The sequence below is a fragment of the Pseudopipra pipra genome, chromosome W (genome assembly GCF_036250125.1).
Source record: "Pseudopipra pipra isolate bDixPip1 chromosome W, bDixPip1.hap1, whole genome shotgun sequence".
Lineage (NCBI taxonomy): Eukaryota > Metazoa > Chordata > Aves > Passeriformes > Pipridae > Pseudopipra > Pseudopipra pipra.
Window position 1 is genome coordinate 66,032,740 of NC_087580.1, and position 17,538 is coordinate 66,050,277.

At 51.1% G+C, this 17,538-nt stretch overlaps 1 long non-coding RNA gene across 1 annotated transcript; it reads left to right on the plus strand.

The window, feature by feature from the left end:
- Positions 1-5,217: 5,217 nt before the first annotated feature.
- LOC135406501 (uncharacterized) lies at positions 5,218-11,674 on the plus strand. Its single transcript, XR_010426299.1, has 2 exons — positions 5,218-5,662; positions 7,436-11,674. It is a non-coding gene; the product is annotated as an uncharacterized LOC135406501 (long non-coding RNA).
- Positions 11,675-17,538: the final 5,864 nt, after the last annotated feature.

A 17,538-nucleotide genomic window follows, 5' to 3' on the forward strand; every position in this document is an offset into this window, starting at 1 on the left:
GGAGAAAATCTGGAAAGCGGGCAGGAAGAAGAGAAGCCCCCTGACTCCTCCCTGAGCCCCAGACAGCCCCTGAACTGCCTTGCTGGGAATGGTGGGACGGGCTGGACTCTGGATTGCTCGCTCTGGATGTGTGGTAAGACTGTTATGGCAACTTCTCAAATAGCCTGTAAGCATTTGCTGCCTTGGCTAGATGGTGCAAGGGCAGCCTTTAAGCAGCTGAAGCATTCCCTGAGGAGAGCTCTGGGTCTGCCAGATGTCTCAGAACTGTTGGAAGCATCTTTGCTGGGGAGGGCAAAGAAAGGACAAGGGGTGCAGTGACCCCCCTGAGAAGGGACTTTGAGTTAATGGCATCCCTGATGGTGAACTTTGTGGGCTGTTCCCCCTGTAGGGCAGGTGACAGTCCCAGCTACAGGGATGGGAAAAATGGTTAAAAGGGAGCCCCAAAAGCTGGAAATCCTCCTGGAGGCTCTTGGCAAACAGAGTTTCCTGTGAGTTCCCACTGACAGAAGGACAGTGACAGCTTTTGAGTGCTGGTAGATCCTTTTAATAGGTAGACTTGAGTGTGTCCTTGTTGCCCCAGTAGGCCTTGTCCACCTCCCCATCTTCCAGGGGCTATACATATTAAAGTTTCAAATGCTCTTCCTAATCCTTTGTTGGCTTGAGGCTCTCCCCTCAGGAACTGCAGGAACTCCTGGTGCCGCCTGGGCCGATGGATTGGACGCCCCAGCCCCTCCGTTCCTGCCCAGCCCCTGGGGCCGTGTCCAGTGGTGGCACTGCCAGCCCTGCAGGGGAAGTGGGAAGGGCCTTTGCAGGTCTTGTGGGTCACATTTACAGCAGGTAAAGTTGCAGGACAAGGCCCTTGAGTTAAGAAAGCTCCTTTGGATTGGTGAGCAGGACAAAGTGGATCCTTCAGAGTTCCCATCCGTGTTTGTGTCTCAGCCTGTGTTAGGATTCAGGGCTGTCAGGTGTTGTCACTGAGGAGTCAAACTGTGCTTTAAATAATGAGACCCTGGCCTGATGGCCCAGTGTCAAGAAAAAAGGGGGAATGATATCTGAGTGTTGAGATGTAACAAGGGCTAATCCTTTTTGCAGTGGGATGGAGCCTGGAAACTGCCCAGAGCTGAGCCCAGGGATTGAAAGGGACCAACCAAGGGAGGTGAAGAAAGAAGGAAGAAGGGAAGTGAGGCAGCAGCCAAGCAGCACCAAGTTGCTGTGTAAGCAGGTGAGTTGTGTTGAGGTTCCTCAGGCAGGCACTGAGGACTTTGAGGGCTCCAGACAGAGAAGACCTGGGAAGGCCCTCGGTGAAGCCCCTCAGAGACCTTCTAAGGGTAGGTGTGTGTGGTGATAAGTGTTGGGATTGTCCTGAATGTGGAACAGGAATGCAGGGAAGCAAAATGAACCCTCCTGTAATGCTGCCATATCAGCTGCAGTGGAGACACCTGTGTGTGCCCTTTGGGATCTGATTGCCAGGACCCCCGTGGGGCTGGGATCATGGCAGGGTGTTGTAAGCAAGGAATGCCTGGCTTGGAAAACTCACCAGCTGAGTCTTAGAGGCTTCTTTGAAGAGCTGATTTCAGGCAGCAGAATTGGCCCCCAGGAGGGACTCTGTGCCTGCTCTCCCATGGCTCCAAGGGATCTCTGGCCCTTCACGCCGGCACCGAGATTTTCTCGGGAAGGGCCTCAGATCCCCAGACCGGTCTGGGACGCAGGCAAGATCCCCCTGCATTTTGGGACCAAATTGGGCCCCTGGAGGGACAGTGCTGTTGGTGCCCCCCGGGTTGGGGCACCCCGAGGACTCCAGCGCGCACCGAAAGGATTATTCGGGGAGATCCTCGGGGTGCCCGGCCCTGGGGAGCTCAAAGCAAGGTCCCTGCAATGGATTCAGGCATTGCTGAGAGTATCCCAGGGGTCCCTGTCCCTGCTAGACATGGAGCTCTCTAATGGGCTGGAATTGGGTGATAAAAGTGGTGCTCCAAGTGCCAAAGAAGTGTGGGACTGGGATTAAGAAATGAGCAGTGATGGTGCAATTGGCTGTTTTCTCTGGAATGTGACTGTGAGAGCTGCAGGAGTGCCAGGTGTGTGTTCCAGTCCCCAGCATTTGGTTTGCACCTGTCCTGGTCAGACACAGGTCCAACTTGCTCAGTCCTTAACACAAGAGAGGGAGAATTAAGGACTGGCACTGTTCAGGTGATTGGTGTGACAGGGGTCAAACTGGGAAAACACTGGGGAATTCCTCAGTTTGTCTGTTTGCCAAACTCATCCAAACCTGTGCTAGGAAGAGAGGGACTGGAAAAGTTGAGGCAGAAATGAAATGGAAAACTGGGGCTATTGACACTGTAATTGCTGAAACTAAATGTGTCCAAGTAGCAGCTCTTGTTGTGCAGGGAATAACTCCTGTCAGCAGCAAGGTCCCGACTGAAGTGGTAGCTGCAGTTGTTCCTGTTGTGTGGGCCAGTGGAATTGCAGGAGAGTGGAAGAGGGCAGAACCTGTAGGTATTACCCCTACTGTGGGATCTCTCCTGGTAAGGCAAACCCAGTATCCTTTAAAATCAGAATGCCAGACTGGATTGTTGCAGGAACAGCTGAATTTGCTCCTCCTGGTTTGCTTGTAGAAGGTGAATGCCAGAACCTGCCAAGAAACCAATGGCCAAGGGGATTGATTAGTGCAGGACCTGAGAGAACCCCCTGAAATGACAACCTGGAGTAGTTTCCAGGATTAGATTGCAAAGATGGCATTTGCTGCATGTCCTTGAGCAAGGAAAGCCAAGAAACCTTTGCTTTTGCAGGAGAAAATCTGGAAAGCGGGCAGGAAGAAGAGAAGCCCCCTGACTCCTCCCTGAGCCCCAGACAGCCCCTGAACTGCCTTGCTGGGAATGGTGGGACGGGCTGGACTCTGGATTGCTCGCTCTGGATGTGTGGTAAGACTGTTATGGCAACTTCTCAAATAGCCTGTAAGCATTTGCTGCCTTGGCTAGATGGTGCAAGGGCAGCCTTTAAGCAGCTGAAGCATTCCCTGAGGAGAGCTCTGGGTCTGCCAGATGTCTCAGAACTGTTGGAAGCATCTTTGCTGGGGAGGGCAAAGAAAGGACAAGGGGTGCAGTGACCCCCCTGAGAAGGGACTTTGAGTTAATGGCATCCCTGATGGTGAACTTTGTGGGCTGTTCCCCCTGTAGGGCAGGTGACAGTCCCAGCTACAGGGATGGGAAAAATGGTTAAAAGGGAGCCCCAAAAGCTGGAAATCCTCCTGGAGGCTCTTGGCAAACAGAGTTTCCTGTGAGTTCCCACTGACAGAAGGACAGTGACAGCTTTTGAGTGCTGGTAGATCCTTTTAATAGGTAGCCTTGAGTGTGTCCTTGTTGCCCCAGTAGGCCTTGTCCACCTCCCCATCTTCCAGGGGCTATACATATTAAAGTTTCAAATGCTCTTCCTAATCCTTTGTTGGCTTGAGGCTCTCCCCTCAGGAACTGCAGGAACTCCTGGTGCCGCCTGGGCCGATGGATTGGACGCCCCAGCCCCTCCGTTCCTGCCCAGCCACTGGGTCCGTGTCGAGTGGTGGCACTGCCAGCCCTGCAGGGGAAGTGGGAAGGGCCTTTGCAGGTCTTGTGGGTCACATTTACAGCAGGTAAAGTTGCAGGACAAGGCCCTTGAGTTAAGAAAGCTCCTTTGGATTGGTGAGCAGGACAAAGTGGATCCTTCAGAGTTCCCATCCGTGTTTGTGTCTCAGCCTGTGTTAGGATTCAGGGCTGTCAGGTGTTGTCACTGAGGAGTCAAACTGTGCTTTAAATAATGAGACCCTGGCCTGATGGCCCAGTGTCAAGAAAAAAGGGGGAATGATATCTGAGTGTTGAGATGTAACAAGGGCTAATCCTTTTTGCAGTGGGATGGAGCCTGGAAACTGCCCAGAGCTGAGCCCAGGGATTGAAAGGGACCAACCAAGGGAGGTGAAGAAAGAAGGAAGAAGGGAAGTGAGGCAGCAGCCAAGCAGCACCAAGTTGCTGTGTAAGCAGGTGAGTTGTGTTGAGGTTCCTCAGGCAGGCACTGAGGACTTTGAGGGCTCCAGACAGAGAAGACCTGGGAAGGCCCTCGGTGAAGCCCCTCAGAGACCTTCTAAGGGTAGGTGTGTGTGGTGATAAGTGTTGGGATTGTCCTGAATGTGGAACAGGAATGCAGGGAAGCAAAATGAACCCTCCTGTAATGCTGCCATATCAGCTGCAGTGGAGACACCTGTGTGTGCCCTTTGGGATCTGATTGCCAGGACCCCCGTGGGGCTGGGATCATGGCAGGGTGTTGTAAGCAAGGAATGCCTGGCTTGGAAAACTCACCAGCTGAGTCTTAGAGGCTTCTTTGAAGAGCTGATTTCAGGCAGCAGAATTGGCCCCCAGGAGGGACTCTGTGCCTGCTCTCCCATGGCTCCAAGGGATCTCTGGCCCTTCACGCCGGCACCGAGATTTTCTCGGGAAGGGCCTCAGATCCCCAGACCGGTCTGGGACACAGGCAAGATCCCCCTGCAGTTTAGGACCAAATTGGGCCCCTGGAGGGACAGTGCTGTTGGTGCCCCCCGGGTTGGGGCACCCCGAGGACTCCAGCGCGCACCGAAAGGATTATTCGGGGAGATCCTCGGGGTGCCCGGCCCTGGGGAGCTCAAAGCAAGGTCCCTGCAATGGATTCAGGCATTGCTGAGAGTATCCCAGGGGTCCCTGTCCCTGCTAGACATGGAGCTCTCTAATGGGCTGGAATTGGGTGATAAAAGTGGTGCTCCAAGTGCCAAAGAAGTGTGGGACTGGGATTAAGAAATGAGCAGTGATGGTGCAATTGGCTGTTTTCTCTGGAATGTGATTGTGAGAGCTGCAGGAGTGCCAGGTGTGTGTTCCAGTCCCCAGCATTTGGTTTGCACCTGTCCTGGTCAGACACAGGTCCAACTTGCTCAGTCCTTAACACAAGAGAGGGAGAATTAAGGACTGGCACTGTTCAGGTGATTGGTGTGACAGGGGTCAAACTGGGAAAACACTGGGGAATTCCTCAGTTTGTCTGTTTGCCAAACTCACCCAAACCTGTGCTAGGAAGAGAGGGACTGGAAAAGTTGAGGCAGAAATGAAATGGAAAACTGGGGCTATTGACACTGTAATTGCTGAAACTAAATGTGTCCAAGTAGCAGCTCTTGTTGTGCAGGGAATAACTCCTGTCAGCAGCCAGGTCCCGACTGAAGTGGTAGCTGCAGTTGTTCCTGTTGTGTGGGCCAGTGGAATTGCAGGAGAGTGGAAGAGGGCAGAACCTGTAGGTATTACCCCTACTGTGGGATCTCTCCTGGTAAGGCAAACCCAGTATTCTTTAAAATCAGAATGCCAGACTGGATTGGTTGCAGGAACAGCTGAATTTGCTCCTCCTGGTTTGCTTGTAGAAGGTGAATGCCAGAACCTGCCAAGAAACCAATGGCCAAGGGGATTGATTAGTGCAGGACCTGAGAGAACCCCCTGAAATGACAACCTGGAGTAGTTTCCAGGATTAGATTGCAAAGATGGCATTTGCTGCATGTCCTTGAGCAAGGAAAGCCAAGAAACCTTTGCTTTTGCAGGAGAAAATCTGGAAAGCGGGCAGGAAGAAGAGAAGCCCCCTGACTCCTCCCTGAGCCCCAGACAGCCCCTGAACTGCCTTGCTGGGAATGGTGGGACGGGCTGGACTCTGGATTGCTCGCTCTGGATGTGTGGTAAGACTGTTATGGCAACTTCTCAAATAGCCTGTAAGCATTTGCTGCCTTGGCTAGATGGTGCAAGGGCAGCCTTTAAGCAGCTGAAGCATTCCCTGAGGAGAGCTCTGGGTCTGCCAGATGTCTCAGAACTGTTGGAAGCATCTTTGCTGGGGAGGGCAAAGAAAGGACAAGGGGTGCAGTGACCCCCCTGAGAAGGGACTTTGAGTTAATGGCATCCCTGATGGTGAACTTTGTGGGCTGTTCCCCCTGTAGGGCAGGTGACAGTCCCAGCTACAGGGATGGGAAAAATGGTTAAAAGGGAGCCCCAAAAGCTGGAAATCCTCCTGGAGGCTCTTGGCAAACAGAGTTTCCTGAGTTCCCCCTGTTACGACCCGGGTTACGACCTGCCCCAGGAAAAGGGGGGGGGGGTAACCCGGGTTTTATCAAAAATTCCTTTGGGGTGGATTAAAGCGAAACGACACTAAATAATCGGTGTATGAAAACATATATTGATAAGATGTATTTTAACAGTTTTGAATCAATAGGTAAGTTAACATTTTTGGGTGCTGTCATAATCAATAGGTAAGCTAACACTTTTGGGTGCTGTCATAACCTTTCTGAGGAGGAGAAAAATGCATAAGGGAGAGAAAGGCAGTATAAGAGCAAGGGAGAGTAAGGGAAAGAAAAGCTGAGAGTGGACAGATGTCCATAGTCACCGCCCACGGGGTCCAGCGATAAAACTTGATAGTTGCAGCTTCCATGTCTGTCACTTGAAGTGGTGGTCTTGATCTGCTGGGGGTGAAGGAGGGAAGCCCCCACACTCCAAGAAGTTATGAATTATCATATCCATGGTCAGTGTCACGGGCCGTGCCTCGAGCCTCCAACCTCTCCCTGGGCCCTGCGCAAGAGCTGCTGTGTCTCGCCTGGCTCCCGCCTTTCAAGTTTAGCAGAGGGAGGGCGGGTCCTGATTGCTCCTCAGATGTATCAATAGTCAAAAGCCTGCAAGCTCAGCTCTTATCTTTTCAGGACTTCACACCTTCAGCACTGGAGGGAGGGAGGGGCCCAACTGCTCATCAGAGGTATCATGCAAGTCAAAAGCCTGCAAAAGTCTCCTAGAATGCATAAATCATCAACCATTTCAGTCTCTGACACCCCCTGACAGAAGGACAGTGACAGCTTTTGAATGCTGGTAGATCCTTTTAATAGGTAGCCTTGAGTGTGTCCTTGTTGCCCCAGTAGGCCTTGTCCACCTCCCCATCTTCCAGGGGCTATACATATTAAAGTTTCAAATGCTCTTCCTAATCCTTTGTTGGCTTGAGGCTCTCCCCTGCAGGAACTGCAGGAATTCCTGGTGCCACCTGGGCCGATGGATTGGACGCCCCAGCCCCTCCGTTCCTGCCCAGCCACTGGGTCCGTGTCGAGTGGTGGCACTGCCAGCCCTGCAGGGGAAGTGGGAAGGGCCTTTGCAGGTCTTGTGGGTCACATTTACAGCAGGTAAAGTTGCAGGACAAGGCCCTTGAGTTAAGAAAGCTCCTTTGGATTGGTGAGCAGGACAAAGTGGATCCTTCAGAGTTCCCATCCGTGTTTGTGTCTCAGCCTGTGTTAGGATTCAGGGCTGTCAGGTGTTGTCACTGAGGAGTCAAACTGTGCTTTAAATAATGAGACCCTGGCCTGATGGCCCAGTGTCAAGAAAAAAGGGGGAATGATATCTGAGTGTTGAGATGTAACAAGGGCTAATCCTTTTTGCAGTGGGATGGAGCCTGGAAACTGCACAGAGCTGAGCCAAGGGATTGAAAGGGACCAACCAAGGGAGGTGAAGAAAGAAGGAAGAAGGGGAAGTGAGGCAGCAGCCAAGCAGCACCAAGTTGCTGTGTAAGCAGGTGAGTTGTGTTGAGGTTCCTCAGGCAGGCACTGAGGACTTTGAGGGCTCCAGACAGAGAAGACCTGGGAAGGCCCTCGGTGAAGCCCCTCAGAGACCTTCTAAGGGTAGGTGTGTGTGGTGATAAGTGTTGGGATTGTCCTGAATGTGGAACAGGAATGCAGGGAAGCAAAATGAACCCTCCTGTAATGCTGCCATATCAGCTGCAGTGGAGACACCTGTGTGTGCCCTTTGGGATCTGATTGCCAGGACCCCCGTGGGGCTGGGATCATGGCAGGGTGTTGTAAGCAAGGAATGCCTGGCTTGGAAAACTCACCAGCTGAGTCTTAGAGGCTTCTTTGAAGAGCTGATTTCAGGCAGCAGAATTGGCCCCCAGGAGGGACTCTGTGCCTGCTCTCCCGTGGCTCCAAGGGATCTCTGGCCCTTCACGCCGGCACCGAGATTTTCTCGGGAAGGGCCTCAGATCCCCAGACCGGTCTGGGACACAGGCAAGATCCCCCTGCAGTTTAGGACCAAATTGGGCCCCTGGAGGGACAGTGCTGTTGGTGCCCCCCGGGTTGGGGCACCCCGAGGACTCCAGCGCGCACCGAAAGGATTATTCGGGGAGATCCTCGGGGTGCCCGGCCCTGGGGAGCTCAAAGCAAGGTCCCTGCAATGGATTCAGGCATTGCTGAGAGTATCCCAGGGGTCCCTGTCCCTGCTAGACATGGAGCTCTCTAATGGGCTGGAATTGGGTGATAAAAGTGGTGCTCCAAGTGCCAAAGAAGTGTGGGATTGGGATTAAGAAATGAGCAGTGATGGTGCAATTGGCTGTTTTCTCTGGAATGTGACTGTGAGAGCTGCAGGAGTGCCAGGTGTGTGTTCCAGTCCCCAGCATTTGGTTTGCACCTGTCCTGGTCAGACACAGGTCCAACTTGCTCAGTCCTTAACACAAGAGAGGGAGAATGAAGGACTGGCACTGTTTAGGTGATTGGTGTGACAGGGGTTAAACTGTGAAAACATTGGGTAGTTCTTGAGTTTGTCTGTTTGCCAAACTCACCCAAACCTCTGATAGGAAGAGATGGACTGGAGTCTCTGCTCCCCTGGGCAGTTGTTCTGCATGACCTGGGAGCCTCTGGGATTACACTGGACTGGGCAGACAGGGAGCAGTTTGTCCTGTGGAGGTGGGCTGGGTTAGTTCAGGATGCCTTGGGAGGCAGGGCTGGAGAGGCTCCTCTGTTGGCTGTAGTGCTGGAAGGTTGTAGCAGGAGTGCTGGAGCCCTTCGACCTCCTGCTCCCCCCGTGAGCCCCGCCGGGCCCGTGCCCTTGGCAATGGAGGGCCCCCCATTGCTGAGCCAGCGGTTCCGGGGCCAGGAGGGATGGGATCAGGATGCCGAGCTCCACCCAGGGCCAGGGCTGCCAGTGTTCAACCATGGAGAGAACTGAGAGCAGAGTGAGATGGAGGCCAAGCTCCAGCACAGGGATGGGTGAGAAAAGACCCTGGTCCTCAGGTGGAGCTTTGAATTCCCTGGAAAAATGGATCCTGTCAGATGGTTCAGGCCCTTGTGGGTGCTGGAGCAGAGGCCTCTGTGATTTATGGTCACCCTGAAAGGTTGCAAGGACAGCAAGTTCTGACTGCAGGATGAGGCGGCAAACAAAGTGAAGTGGTCCAGAGAAAAGCTGAGGCTAAAATTGGTGCTGTGCCAGAGCAGCCTCGTGCAGTGCTTGTTGCTGTCCTGAGTGTCCCATTGCAGGGGATATTCCCAAGGGTGCCTTGTGCTGGGGAACACTGGGGGCAGTTCCCTTTCCCTGGGCAGGGCAGGCAGGGCACGTTTCCCCCCTCGAGGGTGGCTCCACAGTCCCCCCCTGTGCCCTGGGAGCGTGGCAGAACACCTGGAGCCACTGTCCTTGTCAGAGAGGGCAAAGGGATGGTTGGATGGGGGAGGGAATGGTTCAGGGAGTACAAGCACCATTAGAGTGAGTAGTGCAGCACATGGAAAAGAAGGGGGGAGTTAATCCAGACAAAATCCAAGCACCTGCCCAACCTGTGATATTTTTAGGAACTCAGTGGTGCTGTGGTCCCCAGGAAGTATTGCCCAGGACTAGGCAGGAGACTTCAGGCTTGGTCACCCCCAGAGCAAGTCTCCAGGGGCAGGCAGTGGGGAGGCAGCTCTGCTGTTGAGGATGGGGTTATTTTCTCTGCTTTATTTTGTCTCCAGGGATATTCTGCCCATTAGTCCAAACTGCCTCCGTCTCCTAACTCTCTGAAGAGGTTTTCTGCTTTTTGTGGGAGGGTAAGGTTTGGATTCTAACTATAGAAGAGCCAACAAAATAAAGGCTTCGTGGCAAACAAATGGTGTCTCCCAAACTCTTTGTACTTCAAATAGATGCCTTTATTCTTATTTTTTTCTTATTGGTATTCTCAAGGTGTTTAATACCCTGTCTACAGTTATTTATTTTGGCTTCTCTTTTTTATTTGTTACAAAGTTGATGTGACTGACTCCTTTTTGAAATCCAGCAGTGCTCTCAAGGATATTTCCCCCCCCACTCCTGGGCTTGTGCAGGGCTGTTGAGTCCGTGTGTGCCGCTGTCAGCTTTGCTTCTCTGTTTGCTTGGTTGGCTCCTGTTAGGAGAAGGTTTGTTTCCTCCACTGTAATAATTCAGGGAAATCCTGAGGTATGATTTAAGAAAGAAAGTCATGAACTATTGCAACAAATGTGAATCTGAGAGTGCCTAAAAGCTGTTACTGAATTCCATTTCCAGGGACTGTCCTGGTGGGGATAATCCAGAACTGCAGCTTTGATGTTTAAAAAGGAGCCTGTGGTACTTCTTGTTTCCTGTGCTGGGCTTTCCTTGAACAGTGCCCAGGGAGGGGAGCAGCAACAGCTTCACTTGGAAGTGGACTCTGGTTTTTAAGCACATCCTAAGCTCAGTGTGGTTTTGGTATCACTAAGTACTTATTTTATTTGCCATTTGTCTTAAATTGTATACACCTTTGAAGTGCCAGCTGTGTTTTGAAGACATTCTTACAGTTGTTTCAAGTGAAATTTGGAATGTTACAAATTTAGAAAGAGATGATTTTCCTGTGAATAAACTACTAAAACAAAGGGGGGAGTGAGGAAAGCCAAGTTCAGGAGATAACCTTACAAACTGGTTTTGGAAGTTGCTTACCTAAATAGCCCAAATTGGTTGGAGCTGCAGCACAAACGGGGGGGAGAAGGAGAGGTTTTGTATTTTGACAGTTCTTTCAGTTTTTTGCAGGGACTACTGCCAGGTTCTCTTTGAAGTCCAAACCCCATTAGCATGGGGAAATGTGTGTTTGGCTTTAGAAATAGGAGTTTATATTTCCCTTTGAACTAGAGGAATGTTTCTATGTCTTTGAATTTTAAATTGCATTTGAAGCAGAAATATGTTTGTGTTTTACAGGTGATATTTTCATGAAAATAGAAATGCATCATTGGATCTTACTCTTCTGAGGGCAAACCACCAGCCTGATCATTTCTTAGTCCCTCAAACCCAGTGCCATGAACTCCAAGGGGTCTTTGGGTGCAAATGTGTGGAGTGGTGGTGGCCCCCGTGAGATGTGACCAGCTGGAAATGTGTGTGTGTGTGTGTGCAGAGCTGGGCTGGATCCCTTGGGATTTGGCTCCCAGATCCCCCCCAGCCTTCAGGAAAACTAGAGGCCACCGAACCCTGAGGGAAGGGAGTCCCATCTGCAGAAGGGTTTTTAGGTTGGGGAAAAGCTCCAGAACAAAGCCTGGGTTCAAAACACCTTCAGCAAAAGTCAAGGAGCACAGACCCTGAAGTCATCAAGTTATGGAGTTTGGTTCAAACCATTTGCTTCTCAGTCAGTTTGAATGAAGTGTTAAAAGGAGAACTTAAATAAGGTTAATTTCTGATAGAGAACAATGGGAAGAAGTCAAGTGGTTTAAGTTCATTAAACATGTTTTATATCAGTCCATGGTTATTTAATTGAGCATTGTTTGGAATTTTTCTTTTTGCATTTGTTCCTTGTGTGCTTTTCTCTATCTAAGGGATGGTTGGAGGTCTTTCTGATTGGTTGAATGTTTTTAATGTCAGTGCTAGACTGGGGTGGACAGTCATTGTACCATGATTTAGAGTTTGATGCATTTTATTCTGTGTGCCCTGTTTGATGTCTCGTGTTCAGTGAGTGCCTGGGCAGAGTTTGTCCCAAGCCTCTGTTTTTTGGGTGAAAACCCAAAGGGGAATTGTAGCTGCAGCTTTACCCTTGAGCTGCAGCTGGAGCCTGGCCAAAGAACAAGGAAAACCTCCCTGGGGAAGGAAGGGGGAGCCAGAGAAGAAAAGCAGCTGCAGCCAGAAAGGTGGGTTTGGGTGTGAGAAGAGCTGCTGGGACCCAGCAAGGGGCTCTGGAGGGCTCTGGGGTCCCTATAACGGCTCTGGGGTCTCTATAAGGGCTCTGGGGTCTCTGTAGGGGCTCTGGGGTCCCTATAATGGGTCAGGGGTCTCTGTAGGGGCTCTGGGGTTCCTATAATGGCTCTGGGGTCCCTATAGGGGCTCTGGGGTCTCTGTAGGGGCTCTGGGGTCCCTCTAATGCCCGGGAGAGGAGCTGCTGCCGCCCCAGCAGAGGCAGAGGAGTCGCTGCCCAGAAGCCGGAACTCCGTGAGAGCTGAACTGGGGCCGTGTGGGGCCAGAGGGGAGCAAAGGGAGGGATTTGTTCCTAATTAAAGAAATAAAGTTTGGGGCATTTTTGGGGTGATTGGGGTGAGTTTCTGGTCATTTCTTGGGGTTATTTTTTGTGAGTTTCTGGTCATTTTTGGGGGAGATTTGGGTCAGTTTCTGGTCATTTTTTGGGGAGATTTGGCTGACTTTTAGGTGATTTTTTGGGGAGATTTGGGTGAGTTCTGGGTCATTGTTTGGGGTAATTTTGGGTCAGTATATGGTCAGTTTTTTGGGAGACTTGGGTGAGTTTTCGGTCATTTTTTGGAGAGATTTGTGTGAATCTCCGTTCATTTTTTGTGGAGATTTTGGTCAGTTTCGGGTCTTTTTTTGGGAGATTTGGGTGTAGTGGTTTGGACTTTGTTTTCCCCCAGAGGCTAAGAAAAGAGGTAGACCCCAAGGGGTGGAACCCCTGGAAGTTTTGAAGTTCTGCCCAATGGGCGCTCCTGCAAAAATGTAAACATACCACAAACTCACCGGAAGAGATGAGTAGTAGTTTGGTTGTAGAGGAGAGGTGGCCATGTTGTAGAGCCACGAGGAAGGGGCTCTGAGCCCCTTGGGGCCTCTGGCCCCCTCCCAGCCCTGGCTGGGGGGGACTGCAAGGACCTGGAACAGTGCTAGACTGGACTAAGTGTCTGTAGTATGCTGGGAGATGTTTTCTCCGTGGGCACAGAGCAGCAGCCGGGACTGACCAGAGAAACGGTGGCAGAGAGCCAGGACTGATAAGAACCTGAACTGAAGGAGCAGCAGAAGCAACATGCAGCACCAGAGAAAGGACTCCTGGAAAGGGAGAGAGAAAGAGAGCCAGCAGCAAGGAGACAGAGTTTGGGGTAAGACTGTACCAGCCCCCCCAAAACTCCTTTGAGACCTCCGGAAAGGAGGACATGGACTCCTATTTAGGAGAAGAGTTTTAGACATGCAGCACCGGAGAGAGGAAGGGTGAGCTGAGAAGGGTGAGCTCTGAGCTGAGAAGCTCAGAGCGTCCTGGAGCTGGACCGGGACGCCAGATGGAATGGGGGGGGTTGACCTTGGCCCCCCTCGCTGCTGCTGACAAGCCTGGCAGCCTGAGACAGAGCACAGGAGCTCTGGCAGAACTCTTGAGGCAAAGGCTTGCAACTGAATGCTGCCCAAGATGTTCTGACTCAGGGGTGAATCCCCTGAGGAAGGGACTTTCACGAAGATGCCCCTGCATTTCGTGATATGCCTGTGGTGATGCGAGTCTGGTCCCTGCTGGCAGCCCACAGGTGAGGCCTTCGCTTGGACCGAAGGAGAGCTGAGGGGCTTGGAGACCCCCTTGTGTATGTTGAACAGAGATCCAGCTACAACAACCCAGTTACTGCTGCAGGGAGGACAGAAGAGGAGCTGCTGCTTAAGGACTGGAAGGGATCTGTCCTTCTTTCCCTCCTGGACTTTTATTTGGAGGAGAGAAGAGATCTGGTCCATTGTAAATACTATATGTCATGGTAGAGATAGTTATGATCATGTGTATAATGTGATATGGTATTTATTTGTACAGTCATTGTAATATATTCCCTTTCCCCCACTTGGAGTCTGGTGTGTTTTGTCTGGAAAAAACCCATCTCACATTGGGTTGAGATGTGGGAGGGGGCTTAGACTAGGGGATTTGATTTTGGGACTATCTCAAACCTTGACATTGGGTGAGTTCTGGGTCATTTTTTAGGGAGATTTGGGTCAGTTTCTGGTCATTTTTTGGGGAGATTTGTTTGAGTTTCTGGTCATTTTTTCGTAGATTTTTTGTCACTTTCTGATCATTTTTTGAGGAGATTTGAGTCAGTTTTTGAGTCATTTTTCGGGTGATTTGGATGAGTTTCTGGTCATTTTTTTGGGCAGATTTGGGTCAATTTTGAGTCAATTTTTGAGATGATTTGTTTAAGTCTTGGTGTCAGTTTTTTGGGGTTTTGGGGTCAATTTCTGGTCATTTTTGGGGAGTGATTTTGTGTCATTTTGGATTAGTTTTGGTGGATTTTTTTGCATTTTTTGGGTCAAATTTGGGGCCAATTTGGGATTTAAACCACTGCTGCCACCTGCTACTGAACCCGGAGTACTGCAGTTGGCCCCAGAGGAGGCGCCTGGCTCCGCCCCCTCGAGCTCGTCCCTCCCCCTCGCCTGTGGCTCCACGTGCCCTCCCCTCCCCTGCGGGGCAGCCCCAGGGGGGGCCAGTGAGGATGAGGAGGGGGAGGCCCCGCTGGGTGAGCATCTGGGAGCACTTAATGTCGGGAGCTTTTGCAGGGGAGCAGCCCATTCCAGGGAGTCTCTGAAGCAGTGATGGTGAGAGCACCTTGCAGCAGCTGCAGGAAGCCCCTGGGTGTGTCTGGAGATGGATCATCGCTCAAGGAAGGTGCCAGGAGATGAGCCCTGTGCCAAGAGGCAGTGCAGGAGAGGGGAGTAGTGCATGTGACCAGGTGGGGGAGGGTGGGGGTGCAGGGAAGATGGAGCTCGGACAGGAGGAAGAGCTCAGAGGTGTCTTTTACTGAGATGAATATACAAAACAGGGAGTGAGGTGGAATATAAGCACTGGAGATGCTTGGGCAGGGGAGCCAGGACGCAGGGGAGGGGGTCACTTTGCTGAGAACCCAGAGTTCCAGTAGGCTCTCTGAGGAGCAGTCAAAAGGAGTTTCTGCTTTGGGGCTGGTCTCCAAAGGAAGGCACCTGAAACTGCTGCTTCTGATAAATCCGTAAGTATGAGAGGCTGTAGGAAGCTCACTGCTGTACCAAGCCAGGAATTTCCACCGATATTTTGCTATTAAAAACAGTGAGTTTTATTTCCTCTGTGCTCAAAACCTGATGGTATTTGTTAAACTCACTTGCTAAGTTGTGCATTGCTTGATGAACCCTTGCCTCTTTGCCTTTCCCTAGAGAGATAATTGGTCCTGCCTTGGAAGCAAGAGAATGCCCTGCTGGCTGGGTCTTTTGCTGTTTTTTTTTCCCCAGCTCACCTTTCACTGAGTCACTTGGACTGGGACAAGCCCCCTTTGAGCCTTAGCTAGTGCCCTGTGTGGTTATTGTCAGCGGGGGAGAAGGGGAAGGGCACAACTTTCCATAGTATTGGTCCATGTCCTCCTCTGTACAAAAGCACATGTTTAGGAAGTGTGATGTAGCCTTGAACTGCTCTGCCCAATATGTAGACTCAGAAATCAGTGGAACAGGTTCCTTACCATGCATCATTAGCATGCTGAAATGCTAAGCTGATTGAGGCAAGGGTTCTGCCAGTGTTCTCAGTAAGAGTAGTCAGGAATGTTCAGTCAGGAGAGCAGGGGTTTGCGGGGCAGATACAAGTTGCATCCATGCTCTTTGAAGATTGTCTTGTGTTCGTTAGTTTCTGTGAATGATTATTAATGAGAAGTAATGTAATTTAACCATTAATTCTGCAACTTAGGGGCTATAATTTTTTCTCTTGACTTTCCATAAAGAATTGTGAACACCTTTAGCCAAAAATTTCTTGCAAAAACAAACAAAGAAACAAAACCACCCAGAGAACAATTGCAGGCATCAGTGAAAAAAAGAGAAAAAACCCCCCAAAACTAAAAAGCTGAAACTGACAGCTGAGACTTCCAAAGTCATAGAGATCAAACAGGAAACATCGAGACTCTCCCAAAATTGAATACGGACAAAGATACCTCCCAGACAAAAGGTACCACACCAGAAAGCTCTTGCTGCTTAAGGAGTGCCCAGGCTGGCCCACCACCTGCACCTGAAATTAAAAGGGCCGGTGCTTTCTTTGCTGTGGAAAAGGAGTGTTGTTCATTTTTAGGAATCCTGTGCTGGAACTGGCAGTCCGACTCCCAAAATTGCATCCAGATGAAGATTCCTCCAAGACAAAAGGTGCCAGGACAGAGAGATGTTGCTGCCCATGGAGTGCCTAGGCTAGCCCACCAACTGCACCTGAGACCCTGAGGGTAAGCACTTTCTTGCCTGGGAGAAAGGGCTGTTGTTCGCTTGCAGAAGTCCTGCAGTGAAATTGCCAGTCCAAGACCCAGAATTGAATACAGACGAGGATTCCTCCCAGACCAAAGCTGCCAGCACAGAAAGCTCTTGCTGCCCACCGAGTGCCCAGGCTGGCCCACCAACTGCACCTGAAACCAAGAAGGTAAGGGCTTTCTTTCCTGGGGAAAAGGGTTGATGTTACCTTGCAGGAATCCTAGAGCTGAAATGGGCAGTCCAACTCCCAAAATTGAATATGAACAAGGACATCAAATGTAGCACACCAGAAAGCTCTTGCTGCTTAAGGAGTGCCCAGGCTGGCCCACCAGCTGCTCCTGAAACTACAACAGTCAGTGTGTCCTTTGCTGTGGAAAAGGGTGTGGATCATTTTCAGGAATGCTGCCCTGAAACTGCCAGTCCGACTCCCAAAAATCCATATGGACCAAGATTCCTCCCAGACAAAAGGTGCCACCACAGAAAGCTCTTGCTGCAAAAAGAGTGGCCAGGCTGGCCCACCAAATGCACCTGAGACCCGAAGAGTAAGCGCTTTGTTTACTAGGAGAAAGGGCTGTTGTTCACTTGCAGGAATTGTGCCCTGAAATTGCCAGTCCCAGTCTCAAAATTCCATACGGAGAAAGATTCCTCCCAGACAAACGGTGCCACCACACAAAGCTCTTGCTGCCCACCGAGTGCCCAGGCTGGCTCACCAACTGCACCTGAAACCAAGAAGGTAAGGGCTTTCCTTCCAGGGGAAAAGAGTTGATGCAGGAATCCTTGAGCCGAAATGGGCAGTCCAGCTCCCAAAATTGCATACTGATGAGGATTCCTCCCAGACAAAAGGTACCACACCAGAAAGCTCTTGCTGCTTAAGGAGTGCCCAGGCTGGCCCACCACCTGCTCCTGAAACTACCACGGTCAGTGTATCCTTTGCTGTGGAAAAGGGTGTGGATCATTTTCAGGAATGCTGCCCTGAAACTGCAGGTCCGACTCCCAAAAATCCATACGGACCAAGATTCCTCCCAGACAAAAGGTGCCAGGGCAGAGAGCTCTTGCTGCCCGTGGAGTGCCAAGGCTGCCCCTCCAACTGCACAGGAGACCCTGAGGGTAAGCACTTTATTTCTTGGGAGAAAGGGCTGTTGTTCGCTTGCAGGAGTCTTGTCCTGAAATTGCCAGTCCCGGTCCCAAAATTGAATACGGACAAAGATACCTCCCAGAGAAATGGTGCCACCGCACGAAGCTCTTGCTGCTGAAAGAGTGCCCAGGCTGGCCCACCAACTGCACCTGAAACCAAGAAGGTAAGGGCTTTCCTTCCAGGGGAAAAGGGTTGATGTTACCTTGCAGGAATCCTAGAGCC